Source organism: Leptodactylus fuscus, unplaced genomic scaffold, assembly GCF_031893055.1.
Source record: "Leptodactylus fuscus isolate aLepFus1 unplaced genomic scaffold, aLepFus1.hap2 HAP2_SCAFFOLD_963, whole genome shotgun sequence".
Classification (NCBI taxonomy): Eukaryota; Metazoa; Chordata; class Amphibia; order Anura; family Leptodactylidae; genus Leptodactylus; species Leptodactylus fuscus.
Window position 1 is genome coordinate 27501 of NW_027441016.1, and position 15000 is coordinate 42500.

Genomic DNA, 15000 nt, shown 5'->3' on the forward strand with positions numbered 1-15000 from the left:
GTCCCTAGCAGGTGGCAGGCTGCAATCTGCTAAAAATCCACCGGATGGCAACGGAGAGCCGCGCTCCCCGGCTTGTCCACAAGGCGGCTCCACTTCCAGGAAACCCAGGGGGGCGAGCCTGAGGCGGCAGGCCGGCCATGGGTTCCAGGAGAGAGGGAGAGATTGTCCCAGGCGGCTGGGAAAGCCAGGGCTACCCGAGCCTGGGTACATGCCGGAGGCTGAGTCCCTAGCAGGCGGCAGGCTGAATTCTGCTAAGTGTCTACCAAGAGGGCACCACTTCCAGGCAACCCAGGGGGCTAAGCCTGAGGCGGCAGGCTGGCCCAGGGTTCCAGGAGAGAGGGAGAGATTGTCCCAGGCGGCTGGGAAAGCCAGGCCTACCCAGGGCTACCCGAGCCTGGGTAATGCCGGAGGCTAAGTCCCTAGCAGGTGGAAGGCTGCATTCTGCTAAGTGTCTACCAAGAGGGCACCACTTCCAGGCAACCCAGGGGGCTAAGCCTGAGGCGGCAGGCAGGCCCAGGGTTCCAGGAGAGAGGGAGAGATTGTCCCAGGCGGCTGGGAAAGCCAGGCCTACCCAGGGCTACCCGAGCCTGGGTAACGCCGGAGGCTAAGTCCCTAGCAGGTGGAAGGCTGCAATCTGCTAAAAATCCACCGGATGGCAACGGAGAGGCGCGCTCCCCGGCTTGTCCACAAGGCGGCGCCAGCATTCAGGTTGCAGGCTGCATTCTGCTAAAAATCCACCGGATGGCAACGGAGAGCCGCTCTCCCCGGCTCGTCCACAAGGCGGCGCCACTTCCAGGAGACCCAGGGGGGCGAGCCTGAGGCGGCAGGCTGGCCCAGGGTTCCAGGAGAGAGGGAGAGATTGTCCCAGGCGGCTGGGAGAGCCAGGCCTACCCAGGGCTACCCGAGCCTGGGTAATGCCGGAGGCTCAGTCCCTAGCAGGTGGCAGGCTGCATTCTGCTAAGTGTCTACCAAGAGGGCACCACTTCCAGGCAACCCAGGGGGCTAAGCCTGAGGCGGCAGGCAGGCCCAGGGTTCCAGGAGAGAGGGAGAGATTGTCCCAGGCGGCTGGGAAAGCCAGGCCTACCCAGGGCTACCCGAGCCTGGGTAACGCCGGAGGCTAAGTCCCTAGCAGGTGGAAGGCTGCAATCTGCTAAAAATCCACCGGATGGCAACGGAGAGGCGCGCTCCCCGGCTTGTCCACAAGGCGGCGCCAGCATTCAGGTTGCAGGCTGCATTCTGCTAAAAATCCACCGGATGGCAACGGAGAGCCGCTCTCCCCGGCTCGTCCACAAGGCGGCGCCACTTCCAGGAGACCCAGGGGGGCGAGCCTGAGGCGGCAGGCTGGCCCAGGGTTCCAGGAGAGAGGGAGAGATTGTCCCAGGCGGCTGGGAGAGCCAGGCCTACCCAGGGCTACCCGAGCCTGGGTAATGCCGGAGGCTCAGTCCCTAGCAGGTGGCAGGCTGCATTCTGCTAAGTGTCTACCAAGAGGGCACCACTTCCAGGCAACCCAGGGGGCTAAGCCTGAGGCGGCAGGCAGGCCCAGGGTTCCAGGAGAGAGGGAGAGATTGTCCCAGGCGGCTGGGAAAGCCAGGCCTACCCAGGGCTACCCGAGCCTGGGTAACGCCGGAGGCTAAGTCCCTAGCAGGTGGAAGGCTGCAATCTGCTAAAAATCCACCGGATGGCAACGGAGAGGCGCGCTCCCCGGCTTGTCCACAAGGCGGCGCCAGCATTCAGGTTGCAGGCTGCATTCTGCTAAAAATCCACCGGATGGCAACGGAGAGCCGCTCTCCCCGGCTCGTCCACAAGGCGGCGCCACTTCCAGGAGACCCAGGGGGGCGAGCCTGAGGCGGCAGGCTGGCCCAGGGTTCCAGGAGAGAGGGAGAGATTGTCCCAGGCGGCTGGGAGAGCCAGGCCTACCCAGGGCTACCCGAGCCTGGGTAATGCCGGAGGCTCAGTCCCTAGCAGGTGGCAGGCTGCATTCTGCTAAGTGTCTACCAAGAGGGCACCACTTCCAGGCAACCCAGGGGGCTAAGCCTGAGGCGGCAGGCAGGCCCAGGGTTCCAGGAGAGAGGGAGAGATTGTCCCAGGCGGCTGGGAAAGCCAGGCCTACCCAGGGCTACCCGAGCCTGGGTAATGCCGGAGGCTCAGTCCCTAGCAGGTGGCAGGCTGCATTCTGCTAAGTGTCTACCAAGAGGGCACCACTTCCAGGCAACCCAGGGGGCTAAGCCTGAGGCGGCAGGCAGGCCCAGGGTTCCAGGAGAGAGGGAGAGATTGTCCCAGGCGGCTGGGAAAGCCAGGCCTACCCAGGGCTACCCGAGCCTGGGTAACGCCGGAGGCTAAGTCCCTAGCAGGTGGAAGGCTGCAATCTGCTAAAAATCCACCGGATGGCAACGGAGAGGCGCGCTCCCCGGCTTGTCCACAAGGCGGCGCCAGCATTCAGGTTGCAGGCTGCATTCTGCTAAAAATCCACCGGATGGCAACGGAGAGCCGCTCTCCCCGGCTCGTCCACAAGGCGGCGCCACTTCCAGGAGACCCAGGGGGGCGAGCCTGAGGCGGCAGGCTGGCCCAGGGTTCCAGGAGAGAGGGAGAGATTGTCCCAGGCGGCTGGGAGAGCCAGGCCTACCCAGGGCTACCCGAGCCTGGGTAATGCCGGAGGCTCAGTCCCTAGCAGGTGGCAGGCTGCATTCTGCTAAGTGTCTACCAAGAGGGCACCACTTCCAGGCAACCCAGGGGGCTAAGCCTGAGGCGGCAGGCAGGCCCAGGGTTCCAGGAGAGAGGGAGAGATTGTCCCAGGCGGCTGGGAAAGCCAGGCCTACCCAGGGCTACCCGAGCCTGGGTAACGCCGGAGGCTAAGTCCCTAGCAGGTGGAAGGCTGCAATCTGCTAAAAATCCACCGGATGGCAACGGAGAGGCGCGCTCCCCGGCTTGTCCACAAGGCGGCGCCAGCATTCAGGTTGCAGGCTGCATTCTGCTAAAAATCCACCGGATGGCAACGGAGAGCCGCTCTCCCCGGCTCGTCCACAAGGCGGCGCCACTTCCAGGAGACCCAGGGGGGCGAGCCTGAGGCGGCAGGCTGGCCCAGGGTTCCAGGAGAGAGGGAGAGATTGTCCCAGGCGGCTGGGAGAGCCAGGCCTACCCAGGGCTACCCGAGCCTGGGTAATGCCGGAGGCTCAGTCCCTAGCAGGTGGCAGGCTGCATTCTGCTAAGTGTCTACCAAGAGGGCACCACTTCCAGGCAACCCAGGGGGCTAAGCCTGAGGCGGCAGGCAGGCCCAGGGTTCCAGGAGAGAGGGAGAGATTGTCCCAGGCGGCTGGGAAAGCCAGGCCTACCCAGGGCTACCCGAGCCTGGGTAACGCCGGAGGCTAAGTCCCTAGCAGGTGGAAGGCTGCAATCTGCTAAAAATCCACCGGATGGCAACGGAGAGGCGCGCTCCCCGGCTTGTCCACAAGGCGGCGCCAGCATTCAGGTTGCAGGCTGCATTCTGCTAAAAATCCACCGGATGGCAACGGAGAGCCGCTCTCCCCGGCTCGTCCACAAGGCGGCGCCACTTCCAGGAGACCCAGGGGGGCGAGCCTGAGGCGGCAGGCTGGCCCAGGGTTCCAGGAGAGAGGGAGAGATTGTCCCCGGCGGCTGGGAGAGCCAGGCCGACTCAGGGCTCCATAAGCCCGGTAGAAGCTGAAGATTAAGCCCCCAGTCTACCAGCTACCCTCCCTGGAGCTCAGCTTAGGGAGAAGTCTCATTTAGCTGGATAAGTCACATTCGGGCGGACAAGTCACATTTGCCAGCATAAGTCACATTTGGGAGGACAAGTCACATTTCCCAGCATAAGTCACATTTGGGAGGACAAGTCACATTTGCCAGCATAAGTCACATTTGCCAGCATAAGTCACATTTGCCAGCATAAGTCACATTTGCCAGCATAAGTCACATTTGCCAGCATAAGTCACATTTGCCAGCATAAGTCACATTTGCCAGCATAAGTCACATTTGCCAGCATAAGTCACATTTGCCAGCATAAGTCACATTTGGGAGGACAAGTCACATTTCCCAGCATAAGTCACATTTGCCAGCATAAGTCACATTTGCCAGCATAAGTCACATTTGCCAGCATAAGTCACATTTGCCAGCATAAGTCACATTTGCCAGCATAAGTCACATTTGCCAGCATAAGTCACATTTGGGAGGACAAGTCACATTTCCCAGCATAAGTCACATTTGCCAGCATAAGTCACATTTGCCAGCATAAGTCACATTTGCCAGCATAAGTCACATTTGCCAGCATAAGTCACATTTCCAAGCATAAGTCACATTTCCAAGCATAAGTCACAGTTGGACTTAATAGTCGGGCCCAGAGAGATTCCCATGAGTGCTATCTCTGGCAGTGGGCTTAATAGTCGGCCCCGGAGGGTCGGCGGTGGGACTTAATAGTCGGCCCCGGAGGGTCGGCGGTGGGACTTAATAGTCGGCCCCGGAGGGTCGGCGGTGGGACTTAATAGTCGGCCCCGGAGGGTCGGCGGTGGGACTTAATAGTCGGCCCCGGAGGGTCGGCGGTGGGACTTAATAGTCGGCCCCGGAGGGTCGGCGGTGGGACTTAATAGTCGGCCCCGGAGGGTCGGCGGTGGGACTTAATAGTCGGCCCCGGAGGGTCGGCGGTGGGACTTAATAGTCGGCCCCGGAGGGTCGGCGGTGGGACTTAATAGTCGGCCCCGGAGGGTCGGCGGTGGGACTTAATAGTCGGCCCCGGAGGGTCGGCGGTGGGACTTAATAGTCGGCCCCGGAGGGTCGGCGGTGGGACTTAATAGTCGGCCCCGGAGGGTCGGCGGTGGGACTTAATAGTCGGCCCCGGAGGGTCGGCGGTGGGACTTAATAGTCGGCCCCGGAGGGTCGGCGGTGGGACTTAATAGTCGGCCCCGGAGGGTCGGCGGTGGGACTTAATAGTCGGCCCCGGAGGGTCGGCGGTGGGACTTAATAGTCGGCCCCGGAGGGTCGGCGGTGGGACTTAATAGTCGGCCCCGGAGGGTCGGCGGTGGGACTTAATAGTCGGCCCCGGAGGGTCGGCGGTGGGACTTAATAGTCGGCCCCGGAGGGTCGGCGGTGGGACTTAATAGTCGGCCCCGGAGGGTCGGCGGTGGGACTTAATAGTCGGCCCCGGAGGGTCGGCGGTGGGACTTAATAGTCGGCCCCGGAGAGACTTCCAGGGACGGCCGTTTGTCAGGGGGCTTAATGGCGGGGTCCGATCGGCCTCCCGTGGAAGCCTGCCTGGGGGAGCGGTGAGGACTCTTGAGGGCCAGCGGAAGGAAGAGGTGGTGCTGTATTTGACCCCGGCTGCCGGGAGATGGGGAGCTGGAGGGTTGCCCCGAGGCGGGGTCTGCAGGGAGAACCGGGTTCCGGAGCGGGCGGGCCTAGGGGAGGCAAGCCGGGCCGGGGCTCACCCTCCTGGGCAGGGTCCGAGGGGAGCTTCCCCCTGAGAGAACTTCCACTTCCGTAGACACTTTGACAAAAAAAACCCCCCAAAAAAACGGAGCCCCCGAGGAGGCCTTCCTGCGGCGAGCGCCAGGCCGGGCTGGGGCTACCCAAGCCTGGGTACATGCCGGAGGCTGAGTCCCTAACAGGTGGAAGGCTGCATTCTGCTAAGTGTCTACCAGAGGGCGACACTTCCAGGAGACCCAGGGGGCTAAGCCTGAGGCGGCAGGCTGGCCCAGGGTTCCAGGAGAGAGGGAGAGAGACCGTCCCAGGCGGCTGGGAGAGCCAGGCCTACCCAGGGCTACCCGAGCCGGGGTACATGCCGGAGGCTAAGTCCCTAGCAGGTGGAAGGCTGCATTCTGCTAAGTGTCTACCAGAGGGCGACACTTCCAGGAGACCCAGGGGGCTAAGCCTGAGGCGGCAGGCTGGCCCAGGGTTCCAGGAGGGAGGGAGAGATCGTCCCGGGCGGCTGGGAAAAAAGCCAGGCCGACCCAGGGCTACCCGAGCCTGGGCAAAGCCAGAGGCTAAGTCCCTAGCAGGTGGCAGGCTGCGTTCTGCTAAGTGTCTTCCAGAGGGAGACACTTCCAGGAGACCCAGGGGGCTAAGCCTGAGGGCGGCAGGCCGGCCATGGGTTCCAGGAGGGAGGGAGAGATTGTCCCAGGCGGCTGGGAAAGCCAGGGCTACCCGAGCCTGGGTAACGCCAGAGACTTAGTCCCTAGCAGCTGGCAGGCTGCAATCTGCTAAAAATCCACCGGATGGCAACGGAGAGCCGCAGTCCCCGGCTCGTCCACAAGGCGGCGCCAGCACTCGGGTTGCAGGCTGCATTCTGTTAAAAATCCACCGGATGGCAACGTAGAGCCGCTCTCCCCGGCTCATCCACAAGGCGGCGCCACTTCCAGGCGACCCAGGGGGCTAAGCCTGAGGTGGCAGGCCGGCCCAGGGTTCCAGGAGAGAGGGAGAGATCGTCCCGGGCGGCTGGGAAAAAAGCCAGGCCGACCCAGGGCTACCCAAGCCTGGGTAAAGCCAGAGGCTAAGTCCCTAGCAGGTGGCAGGCTGCGTTCTGCTAAGTGTCTTCCAGAGGGAGACACTTCCAGGAGACCCAGGGGGCTAAGCCTGAGGCGGCAGGCTGGCCCAGGGTTCCAGGAGAGAGGGAGAGACCGTCCCAGGCGGCTGGGAGAGCCAGGCCTACCCAGGGCTACCCGAGCCGGGGTACATGCCGGAGGCTAAGTCCCTAGCAGGTGGAAGGCTGCATTCTGCTAAGTGTCTACCAGAGGGCGACACTTCCAGGAGACCCAGGGGGCTAAGCCTGAGGCGGCAGGCTGGCCCAGGGTTCCAGGAGAGAGGGAGAGACCGTCCCAGGCGGCTGGGAGAGCCAGGCCTACCCAGGGCTACCCGAGCCTGGGTACATGCCGGAGGCTAAGTCCCTAACAGGTGGAAGGCTGCGTTCTGCTAAGTGTCTACCAGAGGGCGACACTTCCAGGAGACCCAGGGGGCTAAGCCTGAGGCGGCAGGCTGGCCATGGGTTCCAGGAGGGAGGGAGAGATGGTCCCAGGCGGCTGGGAAAGCCAGGCCTACCCGAGCCTGGGTAATGCCAGAGGCTAAGTCCCTAGCAGGTGGAAGGCTGCAATCTGCTAAAAATCCACCGGATGGCAACGGAGAGCCGCAGTCCCCGGCTCGTCCACAAGGCGGCGCCAGCACTCGGGTTGCAGGCTGCATTCTGCTAAAAATCCACCGGATGGCAACGGAGAGCCGCTCTCCCCCGCTTGCCCACAAGGCGGCGCCACTTCCAGGCGACCCAGGGGGCTAAGCCTGAGGTGGCAGGCCGGCCCAGGGTTCCAGGAGAGAGGGAGAGATCGTCCCAGGCGGCTGGGACAGCCAGGCCTACCCGAGCCTGGGTAATGCCAGAGGCTAAGTCCCTAGCAGGTGGAAGGCTGCAATCTGCTAAAAATCCACCGGATGGCAACGGAGAGCCGCGGTCCCCGGCTCGTCCACAAGGCGGCGCCAGCACTCGGGTTGCAGGCTGCATTCTGCTAAAAATCCACCGGATGGCAACGGAGAGCCGCTCTCCCCCGCTTGTCCACAAGGCGGCGCCACTTCCAGGCGACCCAGGGGGCTAAGCCTGAGGGCGGCAGGCCGGCCCAGGGTTCCAGGAGAGAGGGAGAGATCGTCCCAGGCGGCTGGGACAGCCAGGCCGACCCGAGCCTGGGTAATGCCAGAGGCTAAGTCCCTAGCAGGTGGAAGGCTGCAATCTGCTAAGTGTCTACCAAGAGGGCACCACTTCCAGGCAACCCAGGGGGCTAAGCCTGAGGCGGCAGGCTGGCCCAGGGTTCCAGGAGAGAGGGAGAGATCGTCCCAGGCGGCTGGGAAAAAAGCCAGGCCGACCCAGGGCTACCCTAGCCTGGGTAAAGCCAGAGGCTAAGTCCCTAGCAGGCGGCAGGCTGCGTTCTGCTAAGTGACTTCCAGAGGGAGACACTTCCAGGAGACCCAGGGGGCTAAGCCTGAGGGCGGCAGGCCGGCCCAGGGTTCCAGGAGAGAGGGAGAGTTCGTCCCAGGCGGCTGGGAAAAAAGCCAGGCCTACCCAGGGCTACCCGAGCCTGGGTACATGCCGGAGGCTAAGTCCCTAGCAGGTGGAAGGCTGCAATCTGCTAAAAATCCACCGGATGGCAACGGAGAGCCGCGGTCCCCGGCTCGTCCACAAGGCGGCGCCAGCACTCGGGTTGCAGGCTGCATTCTGCTAAAAATCCACCGGATGGCAACGGAGAGCCGCTCTCCCCCGCTTGTCCACAAGGCGGCGCCACTTCCAGGCGACCCAGGGGGCTAAGCCTGAGGGCGGCAGGCCGGCCCAGGGTTCCAGGAGAGAGGGAGAGATCGTCCCAGGCGGCTGGGAAAGCCAGGCCTACCCAGGGCTACCCGAGCCTGGGTACATGCCGGAGGCTAAGTCCCTAGCAGGTGGAAGGCTGCATTCTGCTAAGTGTCTACCAGAGGTAGACGCTTCCAGGAAACCCAGGGGGCTAAGCCTGAGGGCGGCAGGCCGGCCATGGGCTCCAGGAGAGAGGGAGAGATTGTCCCAGGCGGCTGGGAAAGCCAGGCCTACCCAGGGCTACCCGAGCCTGGATACATGCCGGAGGCTAAGTCCCTAGCAGGTGGAAGGCTGCATTCTGCTAAAAATCCACCGGATGGCAACGGAGAGCCGCGGTCCCCGGCTCGTCCACAAGGCGGCGCCAGCACTCGGGTTGCAGGCTGCATTCTGCTAAAAATCCACCGGATGGCAACGGAGAGCCGCTCTCCCCGGCTCGTCCACAAGGCGGCGCCACTTCCAGGCGACCCAGGGGGCTAAGCCTGAGGGCGGCAGGCCGGCCCAGGGTTCCAGGAGAGAGGGAGAGATCGTCCCGGGCGGCTGGGAAAAAAGCCAGGCCGACCCAGGGCTACCCTAGCCTGGGTAAAGCCAGAGGCTAAGTCCCTAGCAAGGCGGTAGGCTGCGTTCTGCTAAGTGACTTCCAGAGGGAGACACTTCCAGGAGACCCAGGGGGCTAAGCCTGAGGGCGGCAGGCCGGCCCGGGGTTCCAGGAGAGAGGGAGAGATCGTCCCAGGCGGCTGGGAAAAAAGCCAGGCCGACCCAGGGCCACCCCAGCCTGGGTAAAGCCAGAGGATAAGTCCCTAGCAGGTGGAAAGCTGCAATTTGCTATGGAAAGCTGCAATTTGCTATGGAAAGCTGCAATTTGCTAAAAATCCACCGGATGGCAACGTAGAGCCGCTCTCCCCGGCTCGTCCACAAGGCGGCGCCACTTCCGGGCGACCCAGGGGGCTAAGCCTGAGGGCGGCAGGCCGGCCCAGGGTTCCAGGAGAGAGGGAGAGATCGTCCCGGGCGGCTGGGAAAAAGCCAGGCCGACCCAGGGCTGCCGTTGCCTGGGTAATGCCGGAGGCCGAGTCCCTAGCAGGTGGCAGGCTGCTAGCGTCTACCAGAGGGCGAGATCCCGCCTCCCCGAGCGGCCGGGGAGAGAGGATTTGCAGGAGCTGACAGGCGCGCACGCAGAAGGGAAATCCCCCTTGGCGGCCGGGGGGAGAGACGATTTGCAGGAGCTGACAGGCGCGCACGCGCGCGCGCAGAAGGGAAAGTCCCCGGGCGGCCGCGGGGAGAGAGGAGAGATGATTGGCAGGAGCTGACAGGCGCGCACGCGCAGAAGGGAAGTCACCCTCGGCGGGCGGCGGGAGAGACGATTTGCAGGAGCTGACAGGCGCGCACGCGCAGAAGGGAGAGTCGTCCCCCCCGGGCCGGGGAGAGAGATGATTGGCAGCCGGCGGAGGTAGCTGCCAGGCGGACCAGAAGGAGAACTGCGGCCGCTCCGAGCAGAAGGGAAATCCCCCGGGCCTCCGGGGAGACGAGCGGCCTCTGGCAGGCGCGGCGAGCCGGCGCCGGCGCCGCCATCCCGGGCGAGGCGACGGGCGCCTCCCGCCCGGCGCATATGGCACTTCCGTCGACACTTAGTCAAATTTTCAACTTTCAAAATTCCTCCGGCGGCCGTGTTTCACTCCGGGGAGCGGCGCCCTCACGCCGGCGGCGGCGCGCCTCGGCCGGCACGAAGGGGTACCACCTCGAGTCGGTGTCGGGGGTCCCGCCGTGGAACCGGGCGTCGGACGGCCCCGGAGGAGGCCTCGGAGCCGAAAAGGCACTACCGGAATGAGGTTGAATTTGACGGCCGGATCCGGGCCGGAGTTCCACAAAGTCGGACACTTTGAGTGGTTGGTCTTCATGTAATGGGACAGGTGACACTCTCTCTGTGACCTACTTTTGAACACCCCCGTCAAGAACCGTGTCCGAGACAGCGTGTGCTGTCAATTAGCTTACCAAAAGTCAGAGTACCAGGGCATCGGACACCCGACTCTGACAAAGTCCCAGTGAACTCTGCTGACAGGCCGCCGACGGCGGATCCCTGCGGGGGGGAGGCAGAGCGAGGGCACCGCCCCCCCGGGTTGCGAGACAAGCCTCTTTAGGTCGCGTGGCAAGCCTCGGTTTTCAGGCGGGCGCTTCCCGCCGAGCCAATCGGCACTTTTAGACACTTTTGGGGAAAAAAAAAAGAAAAAGTCAAACTTTGAAAAATAAATAACCAACGAAACACGGACCAATGAGAACCGCTTCCGGCTGGTCGCGGAAGGGAGAGATGATTGGCAGGAGCTGCCCTGCGCGCTAGAATGAGAACTGCGGCCGCTCCGAGCAGAAGGGAAATCCCCCGGGCGGGCCAGGGGAGACGAGCGGCCGCTGGCAGGTACGGCGAGAGGGCGCCGGTGCCGCCATCCCGGGCGAGGCGACGGGCGCCCCCCGCTGAGCCGATCGGCTCTCGGACACTTTGGGGAAAAAAATAAAAAATAAAAAAGGCAAACTTTGAAATAAAACCCCACGAAACACGGACCTCGGTGAGATCCCCCGGGCGGCCGGGGAGAGATGATTGGCAGGAGCTGCCAGGCGCGCAGAAGGGAAGTCCCCCTGTGCGGCCGGGGAGAGATGATTGGCAGCAGGCGGAGGCAGCCGCCAGGCGGACCAGAAGGAGAACTGCGGCCGCTCCGAGCAGAAGGGAAATCCCCCGGCGCGGGCCAGGGGAGACGAGCGGCCGCTGGCAGGTACGGCGAGAGGGCGCCGGTGCCGCCATCCCGGGGGAGGCGACGGGCGCCTCCCGCCGAGCCGATCGGCACTTTTAGACACTTTGGGGGAAAAAGACCGACATTTTAATAAACCCCATACAACACGGACCAGTGAGAACTGCAGCCGGCCGGCCGGCCGGCCGGCGCAGAAGGGAGGTCCCCCGGGAGGGCCGGGGGAGAGATGATTGGCAGGCGGAGGTAGCTGCCAGGCGCGCGCAGAAGGGAAGTTCCCCCGGGCGGCCGGGGGGAGAGAGAGAGAGAGATGATTGGCAGCCGGCGGAGGTAGCTGCCAGGCGGACCAGAACGAGAACTGCGGCCGCTCGGAGCGGAAGGGGAAGTCTGAGGCGGCAGGCCGGCCCAGGGTTCATGGAGAGAGGGAGAGATTGTCCCAGGCGGCTGGGAAAAAAGCCAGGCCGACCCAGGGCCACCCCAGCCTGGGTAAAGCCAGAGGATAAGTCCCTAGCAGGCGGCAGGCTGCGTTCTGCTAAGTGTCTACCGAGAGGGCACCACTTCCAGGCAACCCAGGGGGCTAAGCCTGAGGCGGCAGGCTGGCCCAGGGTTCCAGGAGAAGAGGGAGAGATCGTCCCAGGCGGCTGGGAAAGCCAGGCCTACCCAGGGCTACCCGAGCCTGGGCACATGCCGGAGGCTAAGTCCCTAGCAGGTGGAAGGCTGCAATCTGCTAAAAATCCACCGGATGGCAACGGAGAGCCGCAGTCCCCGGCTCGTCCACAAGGCGGCGCCAGCACTCGGGTTGCAGGCTGCATTCTGCTAAAAATCCACCGGATGGCAACGGAGAGCCGCTCTCCCCGGCTCGTCCACAAGGCGGCGCCACTTCCAGGCGACCCAGGGGGCTAAGCCTGAGGCGGCAGGCCGGCCCAGGGTTCCAGGAGAGAGAGGGAGAGATCGTCCCAGGCGGCTGGGAAAGCCAGGCCGACCCAGGGCTACCCGAGCCTGGGTAAAGCCAGAGGCTAAGTCCCTAGCAGGTGGCAGGCTGCATGCTGCCAAGTGTCTACCGAGAGGGCACCACTTCCAGGCGACCCAGGGGGCTAAGCCTGAGGCGGCAGGCTGGCCCAGGGTTCCAGGAGAGAGGGAGAGATTGTCCCAGGCGGCTGGGAAAGCCAGGGCTACCCGAGCCTGGGTACATGCCGGAGGCTGAGTCCCTAGCAGGCGGCAGGCTGAATTCTGCTAAGTGTCTACCAGAGGGCGACACTTCCAGGAGACCCAGGGGGCTAAGCCTGAGGCGGCAGGCTGGCCCAGGGTTCCAGGAGAGAGGGAGAGATTGACCCAGGCGGCTGGGAAAGCCAGGCCTACCCAGGGCCACCCGAGCCTGGGTACATGCCGGAGGCTAAGTCCCTAGCAGGTGGAAGGCTGCAATTTGCTATGGAAAGCTGCAATTTGCTAAAAATCCACCGGATGGCAACGGAGAGCGGCTCTCCCCGGCTCGTCCACAAGGCGGCGCCACTTCCAGGCGACCCAGGGGGCTAAGCCTGAGGCGGCAGGCCGGCCCAGGGTTCCAGGAGAGAGGGAGAGATTGTCCCAGGCGGCTGGGAAAGCCAGGCCGACCCAGGGCTACCCGAGCCTGGGTAAAGCCAGAGGCTAAGTCCCTAGCAGGTGGCAGGCTGCATTCTGCTAAGTGTCTACCAAGAGGGCACCACTTCCAGGCAACCCAGGGGGCTAAGCCTGAGGCGGCAGGCTGGCCCAGGGTTCCAGGAGAAGAAGGAGAGATCGTCCCAGGCGGCTGGGAAAGCCAGGCCTACCCAGGGCTACCCGAGCCTGGGTACATGCCGGAGGCTAAGTCCCTAGCAGGTGGAAGGCTGCAATTTGCTATGGAAAGCTGCAATTTGCTAAAAATCCACCGGATGGCAACGGAGAGCGGCTCTCCCCGGCTCGTCCACAAGGCGGCGCCACTTCCAGGCGACCCAGGGGGCTAAGCCTGAGGCGGCAGGCCGGCCCAGGGTTCCAGGAGAGAGGGAGAGATTGTCCCAGGCGGCTGGGAAAGCCAGGCCGACCCAGGGCTACCCGAGCCTGGGTAAAGCCAGAGGCTAAGTCCCTAGCAGGTGGCAGGCTGCATTCTGCTAAGTGTCTACCAAGAGGGCACCACTTCCAGGCGACCCAGGGGGCTAAGCCTGAGGCGGCAGGCTGGCCCAGGGTTCCAGGAGAGAGGGAGAGATTTGTCCCAGGCGGCTGGGAAAGCCAGGCCTACCCAGGGCTACCAGAGCCTGGGTACATGCCGGAGGCTAAGTCCCTAGCAGGTGGAAGGCTGCAATTTGCTATGGAAAGCTGCAATTTGCTAAAAATCCACCGGATGGCAACGGAGAGCGGCTCTCCCCGGCTCGTCCACAAGGCGGCGCCACTTCCAGGCGACCCAGGGGGCTAAGCCTGAGGCGGCAGGCCGGCCCAGGGTTCCAGGACAGAGGGAGAGATCGTCCCAGGCGGCTGGGAAAAGCCAGGCCGACCCAGGGCTGCCGGAGCCTGGGTAATGCCAGAGGCCGAGTCCCTAGCAGGTGGCAGGCTGCTAGCGTCTACCAGAGGGCGAGATCCCGCCTCCCCGAGCGGCCGGGGAGAGAGGATTTGCAGGAGCTGACAGGCGCGCAGAAGGGAAATCCGGAGAGATGATTGGCAGCCGGCGGAGGCAGCCGCCAGGCGGACCGGAAGGAGAACTGCGGCCGCTGGGAGCGGAAGGGAAATCCCCCGGGCGTCCGGGGAGACTAGCGGCCGCGGCAGGCGCGGCGACCCGGCGCCGGTGCCGCCATCCCGGGCGAGGCGACGGGCGCCTCCCCGCCGGCGCGGTTGGCACTTCCGTCGACACTTTGCCAAATTTTCAACTTTCAAAATTCCTCCGGCGGCCGTTTTTCACACCGGGGAGCGGCGTCCTCACGCCGGCGGCGGCGCACCTCGGCCGGCAAAAAGGGGTACCTCCTCGAGTCGGTGTCGGGGGTCCCGCCGTGGAACCGGGCGTCGGACGGCCCCGGAGGAGGCCTCGGAGCGGAAAAGGCACTACCGGAATGAGGTTGAATTTGACGGCCGGATCCGGGCCGGAGTTCCACAAAGTCGGACACTTTGAGTGGTTGGTCTTCATGTAATGGGACAGGTGACACTCTCTCTGTGACCTACTTTTGAACACCCCCGTCAAGAACCGTGTCCGAGACAGCGAGTCCTGTCAATTAGCTTACCAAAAGTCAGAGTACCAGGGGATCGGACACCCGACTCTGACAAAGTCCCAGTGAACTCTGCTCACAGGCCGCCGACGGCGGATCCCCGCGGGGGGGAGGCAGAGCGAGGGCACCGCCCCCCCGGGTTGCGTGACAAGCCTCTTCAGGTCGCGTGGCAAGCCGCAGTTTTCAGGCGGGCGCCTCCCGCCGAGCCGATCGGCACTTAGACGCTTTGGGGGAAAAAAAGGTCAAACGCACAAAAAAAAAACCCCATAAAACACGGACCATAAGAGATCCCCCGGGCGGCCGGGGAGAGATGATTGGCAGGAGCTGACAGGCGCGCAGAAGGGAAATCCCCCGAGCGGCCGCTGGCAGGCACGGCGACCCGGCGCCGGTGCCGCCATCCCGGGCGAGGCGACGGGCGCCCCCCGCTGAGCCGATCGGCTCTTAGACACTTTGGGGAAAAAAAAGACAAACTTTGAAATAAAACCCCACGAAACACGGACCTTAACGAGATCCCCCGGGCGGCCGGGGAGAGATGATTGGCAGGAGCTGCCAGGCGCGCAGAAGGGAAATCCCCCTTGGCGGCCGGGGAGAGATGATTGGCAGGAGCTGACAGGCGCGCAGAAGGGAAATCCCCCGGGCGGCCGGGGAGAGATGATTGGCAGCCGGCGGAGGCAGCCGCCAGGCGGACCAGAAGGAGAACTGCGGCCGCTGGGAGCGGAAGGGAAATCCCCCGGGCGTCCGG